We start from the raw sequence: 23,681 nt of genomic DNA, 5'->3' as shown, positions 1-23,681 counted from the left end.
GCGTCTCTCTCTCTCTCGCGGGCGTCTCTCTCTCTCTCCCCCCCCCCCTCTCTCTCTCTCTCTCTCTCTCTCTCTCTCTCTCTCTCTCTCTCTCTCTCCGCGGGCGGGCGTCTCTCTCTCTCTCTCTCTCTCTCACGGCAGTTGCGAGACTCAGGGAAACGCTCTGATTTTTTTTTTTTTGCGCCTGACCAACCCCCCCCCCCCCCCCCCCCCGCTCCCCCAAAGATCCTGATATGGATCGCACACTGAACACAATCCTGCCCAAGAACGGATATATCCGTGTTTCGATTCCATGCTTAAAGGAACGAAGGACGGATATATCTGTGGCAAGTTGTTTTGGCTTTTATTCCATTTTAATAACCTATTCAAGGTCGCCGAGCTGCACTGCAGATGTACCCTACTCTTTGAATTCGACAAAGTGCATTACCGGCCAAATCCTCTTAGGGGCGCTGTCGCGATAATGCAGTGTGCCTTGTGGCTGAACGGTGCATTCTTTGTTTTTTACTTTCAATGGAGTTTCCAGTTAGCTGGATTCTGGATGTGCAGCCTGTAGCTTGGAATACGTTTTGGATCGCGGATTTCACTATGCAATAAGGGGATTTATCATCAGCCAATGGACATATCGATCTACCAGATGGCGATCGATAACAGGGAAATGCTCGGGGGGATCCAACCGGCTCATGGTAAGATCTTTTTCACGTAAATTACAGCCCAATCGGGCCTTGTTATGATACTCAACCAGGCGATCCGCGTATGTGGCTACTTAGACGAACGCGGTTATTGGTAATCAATAATAAGAAACGAGGTCCCCCGCCCCCCCCCCCCCTCCTACATGCTTGTGCTTGAGGATCGTGCCGATCGTATGCAGTTTGAGTTTTAACTGTAGCTTATGTATAACGGAAATGCCATTGGATATAACGTTAGTAGCTATTAGCCATTTATCTCGCCTTCCAGGAAATATCCTAGCCGGAATCCCGTATAACGCTTATATTCATGGTGCTATAAAATGAGAGCGTATTGATGAAAAAAAAATTCTTTAAGCCATTTTAAAGAGACGGTTTATGGTCTCAATTGACAATGAGAATGGACAGATAGCAATACTATAAAGTATAGATTTAGCTCTACAAACAGCCCCAAGTCTGTTTACATATGCTGGTCGTCTAGAGTGATATTAGACGCATCCCAGTGGCCGCCAATGTGTTAAAGGGGCAGTAGGCAAGTGGATGCCTGAACACAGAATGACACCAGTATCACTGACTACCACGGCAAGCCTATAGAAAATTATTCTATTTAATAATAATTATTATTATTATCATAAATAATATTATATAGAAAAAAAATATATATATATATAATTATTATAAATATATGTCTTCTGTTGTACCGAACTCGCACCGAACCGTGACCCCAATACCAAGGTACGTACCGAACCGTGGCTTCTGTGTACCGTTACACCCCTACCGTATATATACCGTAATTCCTCTAATAGTGAACCAGGCTTGTATTTACTTAAACTGTAGCGGGTACCAGGCTTTTATTAGGAGGAGGCATGTATAAGAGAGAGGCCTATATTTCTAATTTTCAAACAGATCATAATGAATAAATCAACATTTTGTGTCAGTTTGAACCCAGTAAAATGTACTGGGTTCATTTATTGAAACCAAGTACTGTATGAAATAGGTGGTCACTGGTCATTTCAACGTTTTCAAAGTGAAATCAAGTAACTTTACCTTAGCAGCTCAGTATGCAGCTCAGTATATTAGTAACCCGGCTTGTATTAGGAGGTCGGCTTATAATTGCTTAGCTCAAGAGCGCACCCGGCCATTAATTGAGACCCGGTTTGTAATTGAAAACCGGTCACTATTAGAGGAATTACGGTATTTAAGGGGAGACACTGCAGGTGAATAGGGTAAAAAAATTAACTAATAGATATCACAATGAAACTTCCCCAGTTGATTACTTATATTAAGACAAGACTTTTTTGTATTACAAGTTTTCTGAAATTGTATGTTTAAATATGCAAATGAGGCATGATCTACTTAAATATGCACTAATTTGCATATAATTCCAGGACAGAAATCTGAACATTGGATAAAGCCATTTTCAAAATTATAGTTTCATTTTGTTGACATATTAGAGCCAAAGGTTATTACAGAGGGGATTTTGGATATCTCTTTTTATCACTCCATAAATCAGAAAATACTCCATTCAGTCCATTTTTATGGTAAAATTCCATATTTCGCCATGTTTTTAGGAATAAAATGTGATATAAATCAGGGTATGAATGCGATATCAACAAACCCTTCTGTAAATACCTTCAGAACATAGATATGAATAGAACTGGAAGGTTTGGTGTATGTGAGTGCTACTGAAGTGGAGATTTCTGGCTCAGAGTATGAGGAAAAACTCTTAAAACTCATTTTTGGGAAAACGCCTTCAAAGTTCTATATTGTAAAATGCCATACTTTTTTTTTAAACAGATATTTACAAACACAATACCTAATCAAACCATTAGTAATAGACAACCTAAACACATGCCTGATAACTGAATAATAATAATAATGATGTTATTGAACTGAACAGAACTACACACAGGCTACAAACAGTGTAGTACAGTGTAGTACCCCCTAATAGGCAAAAAATATTTGAATAGATATCACTATGAAACTTTCCCAATTTGTTATGTACATATAAACTAAGAAAAAATATATTGCAAGTTTTCTGAAATTTACGTTTATATATGCAAATGAGGCACTTCCCCATTAAATATGTGCACAATTATGGATGCAATAAGGCAAAATGATGTAAAATAAACAACTAAATGTGTGTTATTGACGTTTTATTGTCACTAGTTTCATAGAAGACATGTTTAGGAAGCAAAATATAACAAAATCTCAAAATCAACAAAAAAAAGTATATTTGACTATTCACCTGCAGTGTCTCGCCTTAAATATCCATGTGTCTGAATATACCTGTCATGGTGAGACAGTCAGATGAGGAAGCAGGCAGAACAAGGCAGGTAGTGAAAATAGGATCTTTACTAAGCATGTGAACACATAAACTGAAACATAGACTGGAACTAATCTACAAAATAATACCTCTCAGCCAACGCTGGAAGAGGGAAAAACAGAGTGGAGAATAACACGAGCAAACCAAACATAAACTAGACTATAAACAAATACTTAGCAGGGCGTGAAATAGCATGGCAGGCGGGGTGAGCAACAAATACAAATGTACAGAAACATATACAGGAACAGAGTAAACAGCAACAGGAGACAGCATACAGAAGACAATGAACCGGTACCGAAGAGTATGAACGCGCACGGAAGACCGGGGCAGACTGACATATATACACACAGGTTAATTGACACATGAGGCTGATTGCAAATGAGACACACCTGGGAGGGGGAACAGATTGACAGACTAAAGTGACACAAACACCAGACAGACTAATCCCACAGGGAACATAATACACAAGACAATAACTAACTTAAACCAGACAGGACAACAATACCAGACAAGGAAGCACAAAAGACAACAGACAGGCAGGGATACTTAACAAGATGATACAACATAAATGTATGAAGAGTCCAAGGGGTAATGAGAGGAATTGATGTGGGATGTGACAATAACGTTAGGTTATGGCTATAACCAAGTTCTGTCAACACTTAGTGAACGCTCAGCGTTCATTGCATATATCTCGCTTCAGCATAATATACACTGAATAATTTCACAAATGTACCTTTAAATGCCAGCATTCATCTGGCCACACCCCCATCCGCTTACCTATATAAGCAGGGGTGGTGCCACACACTCATCTCCTTCCCAACAAATTTCATCACAATGAATGAATGAAAAATCAAGGGCCTGCAGCGTCGTCTAAACGCTGAGCGTTCACTAAGTGTTGACAGAACTTGGTTATAGCCATAACCTAACGTTCTGTTCCACACTAGCTCACGCTCAGCGTTCATTGCATAATAGAAGCTCGACAAATGTACCCTGCTGAGGCCCCCCACAACCATCAGACCAGGGAGGGCCGAGCCCCCCCGACCCACCCTAATGGAGGGCACCCCCCCTATTGGTGGCTTCACGGGAGGGCGACGGACCCGACCGTGCGAAGAGGCACTCAAGCAACTCAACGCACAGGGTGAGCAGACCGTGGCTTGACCCCACGACTACACACACGCACAACCCGCATGCCACCCGGGAACGAACGGAGGGAAACAACCTCGTTACTGCCCCCAGAATCACGGGGTCAAGGGCAAACCCAACCCTGTGGCAAGGCCGTAGCAGCGGAGCGCGAAGGAAGACCCAGACCCACCAAGAGGACTGGACTCCCTGGAATGGGGGCCCGGAGAAGTCCATGATGCCAGCATCAAGACCCCACCAGGTGGGCACGTAGTGCCACGCCCCCCACATCGCCAGCGTATTCGGACAAAAGCCCCTCAGCCGAGCGGGCCCTGTCCCCCCAATAGTACACCGCCTGGCACACTGACCCTGCAACAGGCAGTCAGCATGGCCGTAAGCACACAAAAAAGGTTAACCAACGGAAGCAGGCAGCGCACCGGGGAAAAAACCAGGCAACAGGCTATTAACCCTAGCCTGGAGACTGCGGACGAGACAGGCGCCAGAGGGGACAGCTGAACACAGCCGCCCGGCGGAAGGAGCGGAAGCTGGCGGCGTTGCATGACCAAGCCTCTGTGGTATAATATGTCATTGATATAGGTATTTTGAGCGATTAATAAAAGAAAAGGGTGATATCTATTCCCACATCTCTGATATCAAAATAACACAGACCGCAGTCCAGTCGATCATGTCATGAATCATGTATGTAAATAATTCTATTAATCATGTATGTAAATAATTCTATTTTAAACTATTATCCCCACTTTTACCTGTTCCAAACAATCCTGGTATATTATACATTAATCTCACCCACATTATAAGAAAGAAAAGTGAGTATTGTGGTATAATATGTCCTCATGTAAATATATCCCCCTCCCCTGTGTTCCCTTTACCTGTGCCCCCCCCCCTCTCTGTGGAATAATCACCCCCCTCCCCTGTGTCCCCAAACCTGTACCCCCTCCCCCCCATCTGACCTATCAAATGGGACCACACACCCCCTTTGTTGAACTATAAAGGGCTCCTCCCGACCACACTCAAGGTCTTACCTGGGTAATTTCAGCTGATCACCTGGGGCGAGAGCCTCAGCCATTCTCTCTATGTATTCTATCTGTTTGGTTAATAAACCTTGTTATTATCCAAGCCTCGGTTGACTGAGACATTCTTCATCAGGATATCCACAAATATCCCACAATTGGCGTCTACGAACTTGTGACGGACTTTTTGCGTCCTCCCGGCATGCTGTATCGTTTCATCTATACAGAGAAAAGTGAGTATATAGACTGGTCGACCAAAAAAAATTTATGGAAAGGAATTAAAACCTTCCTGCTTTTCTCTGTGCCAGGTGAATATTACAGAATGTTGTCAAATATTGAGATCATGGCTGAGTAAGAATAATGTGCATTAATATATCTGATCTGTATTGAGAATCGTTACCAGGGCGCGCGTGCACCTGGGTCCTTTATCAGGCGGTTCTGAGAGGATGGGTTATAGTGCTATTCCCAAAAGTTTAGGCACAAAGGTTGAAGTGCTATTCCTGGTCGAGAGAGGAGCCGACCAAAAGCTAAGGCACACACAGGTTGTTGGATTGCTACCCCTAGTCTAGCTGATGCAGACTAAAAATATAGGCAACAAAATAGATACGTGAGCTTATTATGATTGATGTGATATCCTTGGAAAACGCTGAGCCTCAGCCATTCTCTCTATGTATTCTATCTGTTTGGTTAATAAACCTTGTTATTATCCAAGCCTCGGTTGACTGAGACATTCTTCATCAGGATATCCACAAATATCCCACACCTCCATTCAAAAACCCCCACCCAGAGGGGTTGAGGCAGAGAAGGCTGACACGATTGGCAGACATCATGAACGTGCAGGGGCACCCTCAACCGGTGAACCCGAGAGTTGACACTGCTCCAACACACCAGGGAATCAACCACCTTGGCGTTACCCAATGCGGCGGTTGTTCCTATAACCCCTCAAGAAAAAACTCCAAAACACACCTGCGGGCATACACCGGCTATACCGCAGTACAAGTGTTTCAGTTTTCAAAAAAGGGTTAACCCAGGCCTACAGGTCGACGAAACATTACCCCGGACCGGGCCTGGCGATACGGGAAGCACAGGGTCACCAGAGGAGGCCAAAGACCACCCCAACAGGCCCCTCTTCGCCATGCGTGAGAGAGGAGCGAAAAATAATGGCGAACCAGCCCCTAAGCACACCGTACTGGTATTCTCAGGCGGTCTCCCAACCAAGTACTAACCAGGACCAACCTGTGTAGCGGCCGAGATCCGACGAGATCGAGCGTGTACAGGTTGGCATGGCCGTAAGCCATTACGACAGTGCTGAGTAAAAACGTACCCAACCAGGGTCTCCATAGCGCTTAACCCTGTGACACCCGGACCGACCTGGCATTTTTCACCCTGAAAAAAGCCCAAGTCCCTCAGGGTACCAGAACAGCAGATCTGCATCCCCGGCGGACAACGGGTTCAACTGATCCGGACCAGCGTGACCAGAACTAGTCCCGTGCCCTAACCACGCCGACATGCCTACTCCAGGAGAAAGGGCAGATATGTGTGTCGATCTTAACATGAAAAGAAGGCGCCACCCAGACGTTCGGGCGAACCGCGCCTGGTGGCCCACCCCAAGGGCGTGAGACCCCTCTACATATGTTCAGATCCATTCCGTCATCATCCCCCAGACATGAACGAGAATCCGTCGATAACCAACCCAGGTCGTGGGATGTGGTCGTCGGAAGAGGAAAAACCCCCATCTCAGTCGCTTCATAAAAACGCCGTTTTAACCACAAGCAACCAAGGCGTGCCAGTCAGTCGCCTGTTTACAGCGAGCTAGCACTATACGTGCGTCGGGACACACCCCCATCAATGAACAGGCTATTTAGACCTGTCATTGAATCCCCAAGGCGCCCAGGGGAACGACAAGAGGGGTGTGACACTTCCTAACTCCAACACTTTTTGAATAGAAAAGAAGGAAGCATCAACAGTATGTATCCCAGTCTACACAGCCGGGGGTAAAAAAAATTCACATTTTTACATCCCACCACCCTCCCATAGGAAGGAGACGGGGATCCCCAGAGAGACTTCCCACGCGAGCTGTACAGATTGAAAAGAAAAGATTGCACCTTGAGCCATGTAAAAAATTGGTTTTAGGGCTCTCCGGGGAAGAGGCACTGAACCCATACACACTCAATAATCGAATTGAATCGAATACATATACAATAGAATAGGACACCTTCTAGAGGGTCCACTCACTTTGACAATCTGAGGAGGAAGGCTCTGTACTCTGATGGAGGCTCCCTCACATGGAAGAAGGAGTCCGAACTCACAGAAGGCTCGAATAGGCGCTTGGTGAGGAGGAGCCCTGACCACCCCCCTGAAACAGATCCATCACATGGACCTGAACAGCACACGGAAGTCCTACCAACAGAGACGCGCACGGTGACGTACTCTATGGCGGGGGAATTTCTGCGGTGCACTACTGGGCGACTTCAACCTGCCTGACTCATCTCAGTCAGTCATAGTAGTCTCCCTACTACAATCGTTTGACCTGACTCCCACTGCCATGCCTCCCACCCACAAAGCAGGCAACTCCTTGGATCTCATATTTTCCCGTAACTCCAGCATCATTAACACCACGGTAACTCCCCTACATGTATCTGACCATTCCTTCATATCCTTCTCACTAACTCTCATGCTTAACCGAAAGGTCTTCACCCCAACTCAAACAGTCTCACTCAGACGCAACCTACCCTCCCTATCCCCCTCCACCCTCTCCTCTGACATACTATCCGCTCTACCTTTGAGTGACACCTTCTCTGCTCTCTCCACAGAGATGGCAACCTCCACCCTCCTTTCAGCCCTTGCAACCTCCTTCAACAAGCTCTGTCCCCTCGTTGAGAAACCTGCCCGCCGTTCCCCACCCAGTCCATGGCTGACAGATCCAGTGAGAGAACAAAGACAGGTCCTGAGAGCAGCTGAAAGGAAGTATAGAAAGTCACGCCTCACTGCTGACATCGACACATATCACAACCTCTTGTTAACATTCTCCAAAACCATCACTAATGCCAAAGCTTCTTTCTTCCACCATAGGATCGAGGCCTCTGCCAAGAATCTTCGCAAACTGCATGCTACCATGTCCTCCCTCCTCACTCCCCCCCCACCCCCCCCTCCCTCATCTTTCTCTGCCGAAGACTTTGCGATCTTCTTTGAGGAAAAAGTGGAGAACATCCGCAGCTCCTTCTCCCAACCCCCACCCATTCCAAATGCTGAATCGAGAACCTCATCCTTCACTCTGTCATCTTTCTCTCCCATTACAGAAGCAGAGACCCTGACACTGGTAACGTCAAACCGTCCGACTACTTGCCAGCTGGACCAGCTACCCTCCCCACTCCTCCAGACCATAGCACCAGACATCCTCCCATTCCTAACTGCAACCATCAACTCCTCACTCAACTCGGGGGTGGTCCCCACCTCCCTAAAACAAGCCAGAGTCACGCCGCTCATAAAAAAACCAACCCTGAACCCTACCGTCATAGGCAACTACCGTCCTGTCTCTCTTCTCTCCTTCCTTTCTAAAACACTTGAACGTGCTGTATCCAACCAACTTACTGCTTATCTCTTACAGAATGACCTCCTAGACCCTAATCAGTCAGGCTTCAGGACTGGTCACTCCACAGAGACAGCCCTCATTGCGGTCACAGAGGCACTTCACTTAGCAAAAGCGAAAGGCCTCTCCTCTGTCCTGATTCTCCTAGATCTATCTGCAGCCTTCGACACAGTCAACCACCAGATCCTCCTTGCGGCCCTCGCAGGAATGGGAGTGGCTGGCTCTGCGCTGACATGGCTGTCATCATACCTCAATGACCGCTCCTACCAAGTGTCATGGAGAGGGACCCTGTCGGCCACCCGCCCCCTGCGGACGGGTGTCCCCCAGGGCTCGGTTTTAGGACCCCTTCTCTTCTCCCTCTACACTAAATCACTGGGTAACATTATCACGTCTCATGGCTTCTCCTACCATTGTTATGCCGACGATACTCAACTCTTCCTCTCCTTCCCTCCCTCAGATATCCACGTCTCTGAGCGGATCTCGGCCTGTCTGTCCGACATCTCAGCCTGACGTCCAACCACCTCAAACTGAACCTAAGCAAAACAGAATTGCTCCACCTGCCGGCCAAATCCTCCCCCCTAACCGACCTTTCAATCACAGTTGAGAATGCAGCTGTGACTGCGTCCCCGACCGCCAAGAACCTTGGTGTTGTCCTCGACGACCAGTTGAACTTCTCTGCTCACATCGCAGCGACGACCAGAACCTGCCGATTCCTCCTGAGCAACGTCAGAAGGATACGCCCCTTCCTGACAAAAGAAGCCACCCAACTCCTCGTCCAATCAACAGTCATCTCCCGCCTCGACTACTGCAATGCACTGCTCGCTGGCCTCCCGGCCACTGCCACTAAGCCTCTTCAACTCATTCAGAACGCAGCAGCCCGCCTGATCTCAAACCTACCGAAGTCGGCCCATGTCACCCCACTTCTTAGGGACCTGCACTGGCTCCCCATTGCTGCACGAATCCGCTTCAAGGCCCTCGACCTAGCATACCGTGCGGCAAAGGGAACCGCTCCCGCCTACCTCCGGTCAATGGTCTCTAACTACACACCCTCAAGACCCCTACGCTCTGCATCTTCTGGCCGCCTCAGACCTACTCCTATCCAAGCTCCGGGAGGGTCATCAAAGAGAAGTCGCCTATTCTCAGTCCTTGCCCCACAATGGTGGAATGAACTACCCACCCCAGTTAGGACAGCCGAATCACGTCCAATCTTTCGCCGTCGACTAAAGACGCACTTCTTCAACCATTATCTGAATTAAAAAAAAAAAAAAAAAAAAAAAAAAACAATAAAAAAAAATCTAACCCTAACTAACCGTACTGTCATGCACTTGTCCTAATAAACTAACCTACACTGTAGCACTCAACACTTTGATGAACATTGTTGCTCAGCTGATAGAGTTGTGCCCTTCCTGATGGCTTGTCGTACAGAACTTGTAAGTCGCTTTGGATAAAAGCGTCAGCTAAATGACTAAATGTAAATGTAAATGTATATATACCAGGCCGTGGGACCAGGAAACTCCCTCCCCCCCCCGTAACGTGCCGAACCGCAACGTGACAGGAACCTTGAAGGACAGGGGGTGTACCCCTGACCGACAGAAACAAGGGGGAGAGGAAAGGTTACCAGTTCACCCCTTTACGACCCCACACCCATGATACGATGTAATGACAAAAAGAGAATATGACACAGTCATAGTCAGCTCTATGAAGCGTTTGACAGCTCCACACAGCGCATGAGCTAACCTGCTATCTGATTTTCACTAAGGAAAAAACACAGAATATAGAGGGCTCTAAGAGCCCCGGTCCAACACACACATGTGCTTCTGTGGCCAGTCCAACCCAGTTGTAGGTCACATGACACACACAACCCATCATCACCTACAAAAAATGGCAAAAACACGCCGTTTTTCATAATGAGAGAATACATAATTCTCGATTAGTATCGGCCACAGGCCTTGCTAAGCACACACGACAGCGACCAAACAATCTTTTCTTTTAGGAAAATAAAGTTTCTCCAGCAGTTTTAGCACAACCTCAGCAATCAAGCTAAGGGTTACATCGCATCCCTACCACACAAAAGACACAACGTAGTGCAACATGTCTGAAAGGAAAAAGTCCCCAGGGAACCGGGGGGAAACACAATCCTCTTATTTTACCCTTAATACGGCCAGTTAAAACAGGAAAACCTGTTAATATGTGAACACTGTTCATTGTCATCACAGGCTGAGAAAAGAACATTCTTTTACTCACTTGTCACTAAGCATAGCTTCATAGGTTAGTTACCTTAGTTGTGAGTACACGGTACATAACAACACACATGATGTTTCTCACAACAACCAGATCATTTTCACATCTGTAACAACCCGATTTGCACGGAGAAGCTAACTGCCAGTGACAAAGACAGTTCACACATAACTCGCGTCGTATCCTAAATGCATTGCAGCAACACACGTTTTGGGAAAACATCGTCATTCACAAAACATTTAGAAAAGTAAAACCAGAAGACGTGTTATAAGGTCTGGTCAAACCTTGTCCTACCCGGAACGTAGATCAGCGAAGTGCAGTCACAAGACACCGTAGAACACAGCCGTCCTGTGTTGTTCGATCCGGGCAGCGTCGCCGCTCCAACCAGTCGCTACAGTCCTCTTTGTTGACGCAATCCCCGTCCAGGCTCAGGGCAGGGTCGACGAACATCCCCTGTCAAGGATGACGTCGTAGTCAAGAGTGTAAAACATGTTACAATCAAAGCACGTACAACAGAGTAGCATTAAGCTAACGGCCGCTCCAACCGTCGGTCGCTATTACCCCTGCTCGCGAGACGCCGAGCGAACGGCGCACGCGACCAGAGGGGAGCTCACGGCGGCGCGCGAGTAGCAGAAGCTACCTCGCGCTGGCCTTGTCCGATAGCAGCAAGCTAACGTTTCCTAGTGATCACAACAGCTAGCGCCGCAGCTAACAGCTGACTGGCTAACAGTAGGCCCACCTCTGTAGGCCACGCAGTGAACCCAGCAGGCTAACGCCGCAGCTAACAGCTGACTGGCTAACCGTAAGCTAAGCAGCTATCACCTGAACTTTGTACACAATGACATAACACTCACCCAGACAGGCCGCCGTTCTGAAACTCTCCTCACTTTTTAAGCGAAAAGAGAAACAAGATGTCACACAGCTTTACAACGGTGATTTTACCAACACCCGACGGAATCAGCACAATACCAAACTGGCTTGTGTAGCTGACTTGAACATGGATCTGCCGCTATCGCACATCCATGCACATATCTCCTCGTGAAGGAATACTCTCATTCGGATATGAAAGAAGGGGCTTAACACGGGACAGAGAGATATCCACTCGTCCAGAACACACAGGGATCACCAGTGTTAATGGTCGCGGCCCACTAGTTAAAACTACAATGGTCTTCAGACCAAGGTCTTCTGTCGCCTAGGTGGCTGAACAAAGGACCCTAGCCTGGGGCCGGTTTCCATAAACATTGTCAAGTAGCCCCCATAGCACTAACAGACAAGTGAAGCCCGCCAGCAACAGTACTCACCCAACCTGAAAACCCACCGCTTCTCACAACAGCGGCGCGTCCGACAGTTCAGCTGTGGCCTGACAGGTTTCACCCCAACAAACACAGCAAGGAACTGCAGTTGAGAAGCATGCAGCGGCGTGCTCCCAATACGAAAACCGGTGGAGGGTTTTTAGAATGATCACCATCTTCCAGACACTCCAGTGACGAAGACAACATTGCCGTATTTTCTCGAAAATAGTGAGAGAGAAAATAAAGATATGATGTCAACGTATCTCCTTGTTCTTCCTTTCCTTGTAAACAATATTTTTCTCCACGTCAAGTGGGCATATGAGCAACACGTTGCTTGTGATGAAATTTGAGAAGGAGATGAGTGTGTGGCACCACCCCTGCTTATATAGGTAAGCGGATGGGGGTGTGGCCAGATGAATGCTGGCATTTAAAGGTACATTTGTGAAATTATTCAGTGTATATATGCTGAAGCGAGATATATGCAATGAACGCTGAGCGTGAGCTAGTGTGGAACAGAACTGCATACCATTGTTCTATATACCTACTTATATACCTGCATATAACCAACATAACTCTATATAATGATGTATATACCATATATATATATATATATATATATATATTAGGGCTGTCAAAATGAATGCTTTAATTTTGGAGATTAATTTAAATGATTTAAAGCATTAAAATAAATTAATCTAGATTAATCTATGGAGTGAAACACCTTCAACCCTAGCGCTGCGGATATAAGAAAGTGGTCTGCTGTGTCAATGTTGATGGTTTTGTTGAACATCTGTATTTCACAGGAGAGAAACTGTATTCAAAGAAAGCTATTAAATAATAGTATTTGAATCTAAATATACTTTATTTGTGTTGATTTTACATTAATTCCATGATTTTACTCAAGTAAATATATGTTAGCTATATTTGTTTTCATATATATATCCATCTATATATGTACATATCCCTTACCTACTCTTACTAGTTACGCTGCTGGCCAGTACAACTTACTACCATAGTGTATTTATACCTGTATCACTTTACATAATGAATACTATGACTCTATACATACATCTGATTGGCACTATTCATTCAAACCTATATTTATTCTTGAAAAGGACAATTGAGGTTACCCTCATTTTCAAGTCGTCGATACTTACAGACATTTCAATGCATACATTTTTTACAATATAATAACACAAAATATGAATAACTCTATTCATATATCACATTTCACACATGGACCACAGCCCAAAGTGCCCCACAGCAAATAGTATGAAATGAACATAGGCATAGAATCAGCATACAGTTGACAGAATAAATACAATGCAGACATAAGAATAGGTATAAAATACAATAAAAGTAGTGCAACGTAAACGTGCAGACATAAGAATAGGCATAAAATAAGTACAATAAGTACAGTGTTGCTCGAAGGCATGTGAACCCCCCCCCCCCCCCCCCGGAACAGCCAGTTTCCAAAACACCCCACACATCAATTCCCACCATATCCACATCCAAGACACACCCCCTGATGCCGCATGTCATGACCGAAGGAAAACACAAACAGTGAATTCCATTCCCCCACCCTCAAACTCCACGCAGGAAATGACAGGTCACACGCCCCAGGACTTGCAGCCACACCAAAGGAGCCACGACTCCAAACACTCAATCAGACAGACACAACAGTGGTCAAATGAGAAGACATGCAGCACCATGGGCGGTCCGAGACGACACCGGGACCACCGGGACACCTCGAAACACTGCAGAAGCTGCAGTGAGCACCCCACGCAAGGCAACCCCAAAACGCCAGGGAACCGAGGGGCTCAACGATGAAAACCAACCAAAGTCCATCAAAGCACATGCAAGAGACAAGCACCCAACTCCGGGAAGGGCCAATCCCCAGAGCCAAACACCATCCTCCCTCACGCGCCCGGACGGACCCCGGCCAGTCCCCACCACTGAACTTCCCCAACCCACCGCCACCCCGCATGATATTAGACGCATCCCAGTGGCCGCCAATGTGTTAAAGGGGCAGTAGGCAAGTGGATGCCTGAACACAGAATGACACCAGTATCACTGACTACCACGGCAAGCCTATAGAAAATTATTCTATTTAACAATAATTATTATTATTATCATAAATAATATTATATAGAAAAAAAAAATATATATATATAATTATTATAAATATATTTCTTCTGTTGTACCGAACTCGCACCGAACCGTGACCCCAATACCAAGGTACGTACCGAACCGTGGCTTCTGTGTACCGTTACACCCCTACCGTATATATACCGTAATTCCTCTAATAGTGAACCAGGCTTGTATTTGCTTAAACTGTAGCGGGTACCAGGCTTTTATTAGGAGGAGGCATGTATAAGAGAGAGGCCTATATTTCAAATTTTCAAACAGATCATAATGAATAAATCAACATTTTGTGTCAGTTTGAACCCAGTAAAATGTACTGGGTTCATTTATTGAAACCAAGTACTGTATGAAATAGGTGGTCACTGGTCATTTCAACGTTTTCAAAGTGAAATCAAGTAACTGAAAACCAATCCCAGAGACCCCCGCATGAAGAACCCACCACAACCCCCAAAGTGTCCGAAAGGTCCCAGTGCCATCCCAGACCACCCACAACGCCACATGCCTCATACAAACACCACCATATCCATGCGCCCGAACATCCAGAATCCCCCCCCCGGCACGGCCACGGGCCATGGAGCCCCCCCCCCCCCCCCCCCCCCAGAATGCGAAATCAGAAACATAGAACCCACTGAACCCCCCGCAACGGCAAGGCCACCAGGACAAGAGGCAACAAAGCAGCCCACAGAAACGACACACCAACCACCACACACAATGACAGGCACGGTGCCACAATGGTGGCTCAATCACAGTACCCAGCAAACAATCCGTGTACACTTAAACTACCAACGTCCCCTTCCAACCATGACACACCCCAGCAGAAACTGCATCCCAGATGAAGATACAACACATAAAGAAAAAAAACTCTGAAAAACTATATACCGTTTTTAACTAATATAAGTAAGTCAAAAACAGTTACAGACTGTAGCAGGCAGGCCTGCAAGTAAGCCTCTAAACGTCCCCTGCGTTATAGGTAGTTTTATCTTCAGCGAGAGCTGAAGAGAGTTCCATGTAGTAGGGGCACTATAATGAAAGGCTGATTTGAAATGAATGAACGGTCTGTATATGGGGAACCTCCAATTTATAGGGTCTAGAGTTCCAAACTAGTAGTGATGTGAGATAAAGAGGTAATTTCCTGTTAACTTGAATTTGCTGCCTTTCGAACGCCACCTCACTCGACCAATTCCATGCCTCAGTTCTCGAGTTACATGACGATCATGTCAGGCAAGCGTCTTTTTACATCAAATGACCATGTCTGACTGTATACGCTCGAGAACTGAGCAATCACAGCTGATGGCAAAAATTATTGATCAGCCTTGTAGCCAACAAGTGTCCGCTTCCAACGATACCCTGTGTGTGTGGGGGGGGGGGGGGGGGGGGGGGGTGAATAGAGCAAGTAGGTGAAAGTTGACGAGCGAAAATTTGTTGTGACTGAATCTTCAGAATGCACTGAGGTGGATAGCCATTTTGGATTTTCACGCCTTTTGGTTTTGGTACAAAACACTCTCAAGCACTCATTTTTGAACGGATCTTTATAAAATGTTGACCTGTACTACATACGACTTCAGGCTATGGCACTGCAGTGTTTTCCAGCTCATACCTCTATGCTGGAACTTAAAAACAGGAATCTGGCAACCACTGAAGACAAATGTGAGTACACAAGTTCAAGTTAAACTCAAGTGCAAACCTCTATTTCATTAGCACTAAAAGTGATTATCACTTTTTGGCCCACCTGTTAACACTTTAATCGCCATGGGTTAAATTCATAATTTACCATCCCTCGCCAGCTCTATTTGTCTATGGAGAAGTTCCCCTTCTTTGCAGGGCTATAACTTTTTTAATTCTATTGCTAAATTGCCATTATTATGGCCCATTCAATGTCCTATATGTATTGTTCAGGGTGTAGCAACGTTAAACTTTTTCATTCACATATTCATACTAAAATATGGTCTAAAGTATAAGTATGTTTTTATCGTTTTCTGCAGCTTTCTTCAGAACGTGATTTATAGCCCTAAATGCATTATATTGATGATCAAATACAGTTTGGTAGGAATCTGTGCGAGATAAAAAATGTCAACTGGACGTGGTTCTAGAAGTTTCTACGCATCATCTGATGATGACCGGATGGGCGGGGGATCGTTTATAATTCCGTGGGCAGCGTTAGATGATTCATCCAGAGTGGGTCATATGTTCATCAGATCAGGAAGACGTTCGAAAATAACGTTGAAACTCACCGTGGCTTCCTCGCGCCGCTGGCAGATGAGCGTGGAACAGAATTTTTTCTATTATGGGATGGAGAAATGTCCGATCCATTTCCAGGTTGTATAATAGTATATACGTCCAAATCATGTTGTTTTTTCGAGTTATTTGCACCGATCGATGTTCACTGTGTCAATACGGAGTCTCTCTAACGATAGCGAGTGCCCGGACCACATATGGATGAGCACTACCGGTTCAAAGGTTAATTTCCGGTTGGCGATCTTGAACCGCTAGAGAATTGAGTGGAGCTTTGCAGTGTGTCTCAGGGCTCCGGAAAGGAAATATGATTTCGATGACAGATTTTTGGAAATATTGACATCAAAGACGAGTTACGGCGTCTTCGGCAGAATGAGCATGGCTAGGAATGGCGTGTAAACTCGTTCACGGCGATCATAGTGTTAAGGGTTAAGGATAAATAAATGATAATTTTTTATTAAATCTGCCAGAGAAGACCAATCCACTTTCTTATATAAGATGCAGTTGTGTGTAGTGTTGTCAAAAATATTGAAAAATCGATACATATCGATTCTGAATATTTAAAACGGTTTCGATACTCATTTCCCGAAATATCGATATTAAATTATTCATAAAAAAAATTTAATATTTTTTTAAGCATGGCGAGCAATGACGTCTAAAGTCGTCCTTGGCGATTAAAGGGTTAAGGAAGTTGCATTGTTCATTTCAATACCTGTAATAGTACAGTAGTCACACACACACACACATGTGCATTCAGTTAAGTCGGAATATGACTGTAATAACAGTTGAGTTTGTCAGGTACATGCAACACAGATTACAGTGTTTACATCTGTCTGCTTGAGAAAATACCATGTTCTGCAATAAAAATTATTGAAGTGAGATGAACAGTTATTTTTAAATGTGTGATCTAAAGATAAACAAAGGGTTTTAAAAGTGTTATATTTATCTTCTCTTATATATACAGTACCAGAGAGAAGCTGAGGAGAATCAACCAGCAACAAAAGCAAAATTTGTTAAAAAATATATATATATTTTTTTTTTTGTATAGAAAATATCGATAATATCGATACTTTTCAAGGTATCGTATCGAAGTCGAAATTCTAGTATCGTGACAACACTAGTTGTGTGTATCGTATCTGTCACCAGTGATAAATCTAAGATAAATCTAAGCAGAATCTAGTGGTTTAAGAGTTGAAGGGGTAGCATTTCTGTAAATCCTGTCTCCATAATCCAAGATAGATAGAAAGACTGCTTCAATAACCCTCTTTCAACACATCCTTGGGAAACTAGATATATTCCTGTACAGAAAACGCATGTGTTGCCTCAATTTACTGGCAAGGTTGTCTATATGATATTTAAACAAAAATGTATCATCGAGCCAGATTCCAAGATATTTATATTCAGTTACCCTTTCTATGTCAGACTCATTTCTAGTTGTGATCAATATTTCTGGCCCGAGAGAACACCATGAATTTAGTTTAGCTTGCATTTAGTACAAGCTTAAGGCCTATAAGCTCATCTTGCAAGCAATCATCTTATAAGCAATCAATAAATTAATGATTGTCAGTAGCTATTTGTACAGAATCCACGGTACAGTAGATAATTGTGCCCTTCAAGGACAAACTAATATCATTAATATAAATAGTAAATAAAATGGGGCCTAGGATCGATCCTTGTGGAAGACCTTTTGTACTGAGTAATAATTCTGACTGGGTTTTGCCCACTTTCACGCATTGGTTTCTGCCTGATAAATAGGTCCGGAACCAACCGCAAACAATTTAATCAAAACCAATAATGTACAGTCTATTCAACAGAATGATCAACCATATCAAATGCTTTGGACAGATCTATAAATAGGGCAGCACAATGTTTATTTTTGTCTAATGCAGAAACGATAACATTTATAACCAAAGTGGTACAGTAGCTGATATTGTACTGTGGTTGGCTCTGAAATCAGATTGATGGGGGCTTGGTTAGAGATAAATGTTTTGAGTTGGTTATTCACTAATGATTCCAGGATTTTAGATAAGCAGGACAACTTGGAAATTGGACGATAATTGTTCAGGTCAGTTCTGTCTCCACCTTTATGTAAAGGACAGACATGGGCCGTTTTCCAAATACTGGGAACTGTGCCTGTTGATGTAGAGATTAAAATGTATGCTATTTGCTCTGTGATTACTGGAGCAGCTAATTGAAGAAATAAAGGGTCCATGTCGACTTGCTGGTATCAATAGACATCAACATATTAAAAACTGCATTAAGAGTAATAGGCTCAAAGAGAAATGTAGTGGCAGGCCCCTCATTGTGTTCATAACAGTCACCAGGAGGAGGCCCTTCAGAATCATGCTCACAGTCTACTTTGTTAAACAGATGGCAAAATGGCTGTTGAAAGCCAGGCAAATATCTTTACCTTCAGTTATCAAGCAGTCATTCTATTTGACCTCTGTAGGCAGGAAAATGGTAGCCTTGGTTTTTTATTACTCAGTAGTACTAATTTATATATTTATATCCAGTTTAATCACCTGTACATTGTATATTACTATTGCACTTTACTGTTACATTTGCACTCTGGTTCGATGTCAAACTGCTTTGTTGTACTGCACTTATAATGACAATACATTTTAATCTAATCTAATCTAATATCATACTGTACTTGTGGTACTTGGATGGATATGATATGGATTAGACTAGGGTAAGCCTACATTGGTAAGAGAGAAGACAACATAACTCAAAATGTAGCCTACATTATAAAAGTTCAAAAGAGTGTGTGAATTGAACACGTTTTCCAAATTCCATTGTAAATAGTATATTTAAATAGTAGATCTAATCTACTATCTAATAACTTCCAATGGCCTTTTCTCTTGTACGCCAATAATGGTAAATCAGTGAAAATGTAAATAAGTTAACCTCTTCCACCCGTGCGGTCCATCGGCGGACCGCAAATGACATCACGTCATAAATCAATCTGTCTAGACTGTCTGACAAAAGCATCGTTTTATTTTTCAAACGTATTCAAGTATAAACATCATAACCATGTCACAACAGCAGTTATAATATATATTATCATCAATATGTTAGTTTACCAATAATGTGTTATTAGATAGATTTTCGTTTTAGTTTTTCTATTGTTTGGTCGCGAAAGTCGACCATTTTGGAAAGATTTAACGTCGGGAATTGTAGTTTTTTGAGGCCCTTTGACGAGGACACGAGAGCTTTCGATGAGCGTTGGAATTTTTCCGAACGACACTTCCCAAAGGCCTCTATGGGGCTTCAAGCTAATTACTTCTGTATGAATCTTTTTTTTTATCCACTTTTTCTCCTTATTTTCGATTTTTCTCCCATCCCAAATTCGCCTCGCCAATTCTCCCCTCCCCGGTCTCGAACGTTGCTAGACTATGCCTCCCACTGGTCGGCTGCAGTGAGGACCAAGCCTTGCATCACGTGTCCCCTCCCGTACACAAGGAGGCAGCTGTCGCATATTTTCACCTGAACAGCGCAATCTCTCAGTGGCGAGGAGTAACGCGTGGGAGGCTCACGCTGCCCCCGATACTTCCTGATTCTGCTGTACAGGCGCACCAACCGACCTGTAGGAGTTGCTGTCCACAACGTCCAATCCCCAGCCACCGGCTTTCCCACCCTCTAACACTGCCAATTGTGTTAGTATGACGACTGGCCAAGCCGGTAGCAACGCCGAGAGCTGGGCTCGATATCAGCATATCCTGCGTTAGTGGTGAGCGCCTTGCCCACTGCGCCACTCAGCCGCCCTGTATGAATCTTTTTAATATCTCTTATTACTCTGGATAATAAACCACAAAACGTAACGTTATTGGCATGGGAGCGCAGTTAGTTTGTCTCCCCTATTTCTAGCATGTAGCAACAATCAGATTTGAAATTAGTTTAAAAATGGTGGCACCCTGGCAAAAATAAAAAAGCTACTGTACATACAGTAGATTTCATTATCTATTCTTATGCACGCCTGGTGATACTAAATCCAAATTGAACTTGGGCATTTGAAATATAAGATTTGGCACAATCCATAAATGTGTGAATTTGCTATAATAAGGTAATTTATAAGCCTGCTATTCTACAGTATATTCTATAATAATATTTCAAATTGCATTGGTCCGGATGGGAGAATTCAGTACTGTATCTAAAAAACCTTCTGTTTAATCATCTTCCCTTTATTCATTTAGATTTTTTTGTACACACGATCTCAAGAAGGTACTGAACTGACCATTTAAGCAAGCCTATAATAGACACAATATTTCTGACACTATACATTCACTGAGGTCCCTAGATACCAATAATATGCAAATGATCTTGTATGCAATATTCCATTTACTTAGGTATGTATTTTAGGCGGATTTTCAGAAAATAGGGCTCCGGGTTTAAGAGGTTAAAGCATGCTGGGGAAAAAACAAGATATTCTGCTCATAAATGTTGAACATAATATATTCCTTTTCCACCTTATTGATAATTTAGTATCAATTAAACCAAATAATTGAATTTCAAACCAGGCATATCTCTTCCTGTAAGATGATGAAGAAACATTTGCAACTGCTAATAAAAAAATGTTAAAAAGAGCAGTAAGTATAGTGGTACCATCACATTGCAGAATACAAATACAAAAAATGTATCACTGCTTGTTACACTCACTTGTATCACTTGTGTAGGTTTAAGAACAGTTTACACATTCCCTGGGGCCAGGGATGCAACTCCAATCAAACAAATGTATGGTGTTGCTTTATACAACCCATAAGTTTGTCACACAAACTCAATCCATACTAAATGTATTTGCCTCAATTAAGGGTCTTGTTCTCAATCAACAAATAAAAACAGCACATCATGACATGCAGGTAATGCATACAGGTAACTAATTAGAAGATGTAGTAAGGGACTATATTAATTTGTCCATGCAATATTTAAATTGTTATTTGGCCTGACCTCAAACGTATATTGTAAAATTAAGGGGTAAAAAGCACATTAATAATAATAATAATACAAGTGATGATGATGATTATTGTTATTATTATGTTATTATTATACTATGTCAAAATTATAATAACAGGTGTGCTTAATAAGTGTACTGCAGGGTGTGGAGTGTGGAGTGTGGATGGCAAACATGGCGATGACTGAGAAAGCCATTGAGCGAACACACACATGTACAAACAAACTAACTAACCAACCCATCAACCCAGTGCAGTAGATAGAGGTAATACAATAGCTGTAATGGTTGCTAACAAGTTTTTACCTCATTTATCTATAGCTGACTAATGTGACTATACTTCCCCTGTAGTTACTTTTTTATTTTTATTTTTTTTACTTGACTATGATCCATATACTTTCACCAATGACTAAAATATTATATATATATATATATATATATATATATATATATATATATATATATATATATATATATATATATATTATATATATATATATATATATATATATATATATATATATAATTATGTATGTAATATAAAATAATATATATATATATATATATATATATATATATATATATATATATATATATATATATATATTATATATATATATATATATATATATATATAATTATGTATGTAATATAAAATAATATAAATACAAATACACAATCTAAATATATTCAATATTCAAAATAATTGAATTGTTTATCAAATCAAATCAGAGAGTAACAAATGGGCCAGTTGTATGCAGATACAATTTAGTAGCTGGTTCCATTGACCATATTCACAGGGTTGAAATCCCAACCTGAGCATGACATAGCATGACATGAGAGCAAAATGGCCACTGTGTGAATACAATATAAAATGTTACTCTCCTGCATGCATGTAAACAAAGTGTAAACATTGCACCAGGATGTGTTCTCACCATTCCCACAGGCAAAGGCACTAGTTAACTACACTAATTGTGGTCTTGGATCTCAATGGGACAAACCTGTTTTATTTTTATTTTTATTTATTTTTTAAACCTGGTTTAATAAAGGCTAAATAAAAATACAGAAAGCCCTAGTTTACAGTTCCCTGTAGTCCCACCCCAGGATGAGGTCGCCTACACCATGAATCATCTCCTCTTCATCCTCCATGACCTCTCCCAAGGACAATACGCAATTTCTCTGCTGAGTTAAAACAGAAAGCAGGAATCCATAAGACTACACATATCTGAGTCTTTCAGATGTCACCCATAACAGTAGTTTACCATCTGCAATCGGTATTTCAGGCCCTGATTGGCTGCTAAACACAGGACACAGGGGAGGGCTGCACTGCCGAGACATGCTGAGGCCACGCTAAAGGGATTGAGATAAACAAAGATATCACTCTTGACACCATGAGCATATTTTTATGGGCTATTAAATCAGGCATACCATGGAAAATAGGCAGTCACTCACTGCAGGCATAAATGCTTCAGGGTGCATCATATGTGGTGGAATCCAAAATGTCATGGATGTACTGTAGCATTTTATTTAAAAAAATGTTGTGGTCAATTGTTATTATTGTTTCATGAGATGAGAATTTAGTAGAACAATTCCATTTTTATGTAAATTAGTACATGGACCGTACACCCTCCCTCAATATACCCTACCAGAGCTTCATACTTTGTGAATATGCTTTAAGTCCAAAGGCCTTTTGAAAAGACAATAAACAATCGTAATATTCAACATTGCTTTTATGAGTCCTATATTTGACATTGCTTTTATGAGTGCTATAAATCGTTGAGACTTGAATAGTGTCCAGATGAAAAGTGAAATACTGTGTTGAATTGTGATTTTATAACGAGAACACTTTCAGCTGCTGTAAATTTATAAGGTGCAGCATACATTTATGGAGTGACCTTTGGATGTATTGGTATTCAATACATTATTTGAATGTGAGCATTGCAACATCAGCCATATTGGTTATGTTCTACTTGTTTACAGGCATATCCTGGAAAATGAACTAGACACTGACTAATGATTTTTCTAAACTGAGGAGTGTGCATTACTCATGAATATGTTGTGTGCGTGTGTGTGTGTGTGTG

At 42.9% G+C, this 23,681-nt stretch overlaps 1 protein-coding gene across 1 annotated transcript in view; it reads left to right on the top strand.

Moving 5' to 3' along the window:
• luzp2 (leucine zipper protein 2) overlaps positions 1-23,681 on the top strand; it is a gene marked incomplete at both ends in the record, with an annotated part of 652,643 nt that overhangs the window by 346,447 nt on the left and 282,515 nt on the right. The window lies entirely within an intron of this gene.

This window comes from Notolepis coatsorum (genome assembly GCF_963971535.1).
Source record: "Notolepis coatsorum genome assembly, chromosome: 20".
Classification (NCBI taxonomy): domain Eukaryota; kingdom Metazoa; phylum Chordata; class Actinopteri; order Aulopiformes; family Paralepididae; genus Notolepis; species Notolepis coatsorum.
This window is presented reverse-complemented; position numbering and strand designations above follow the sequence as displayed.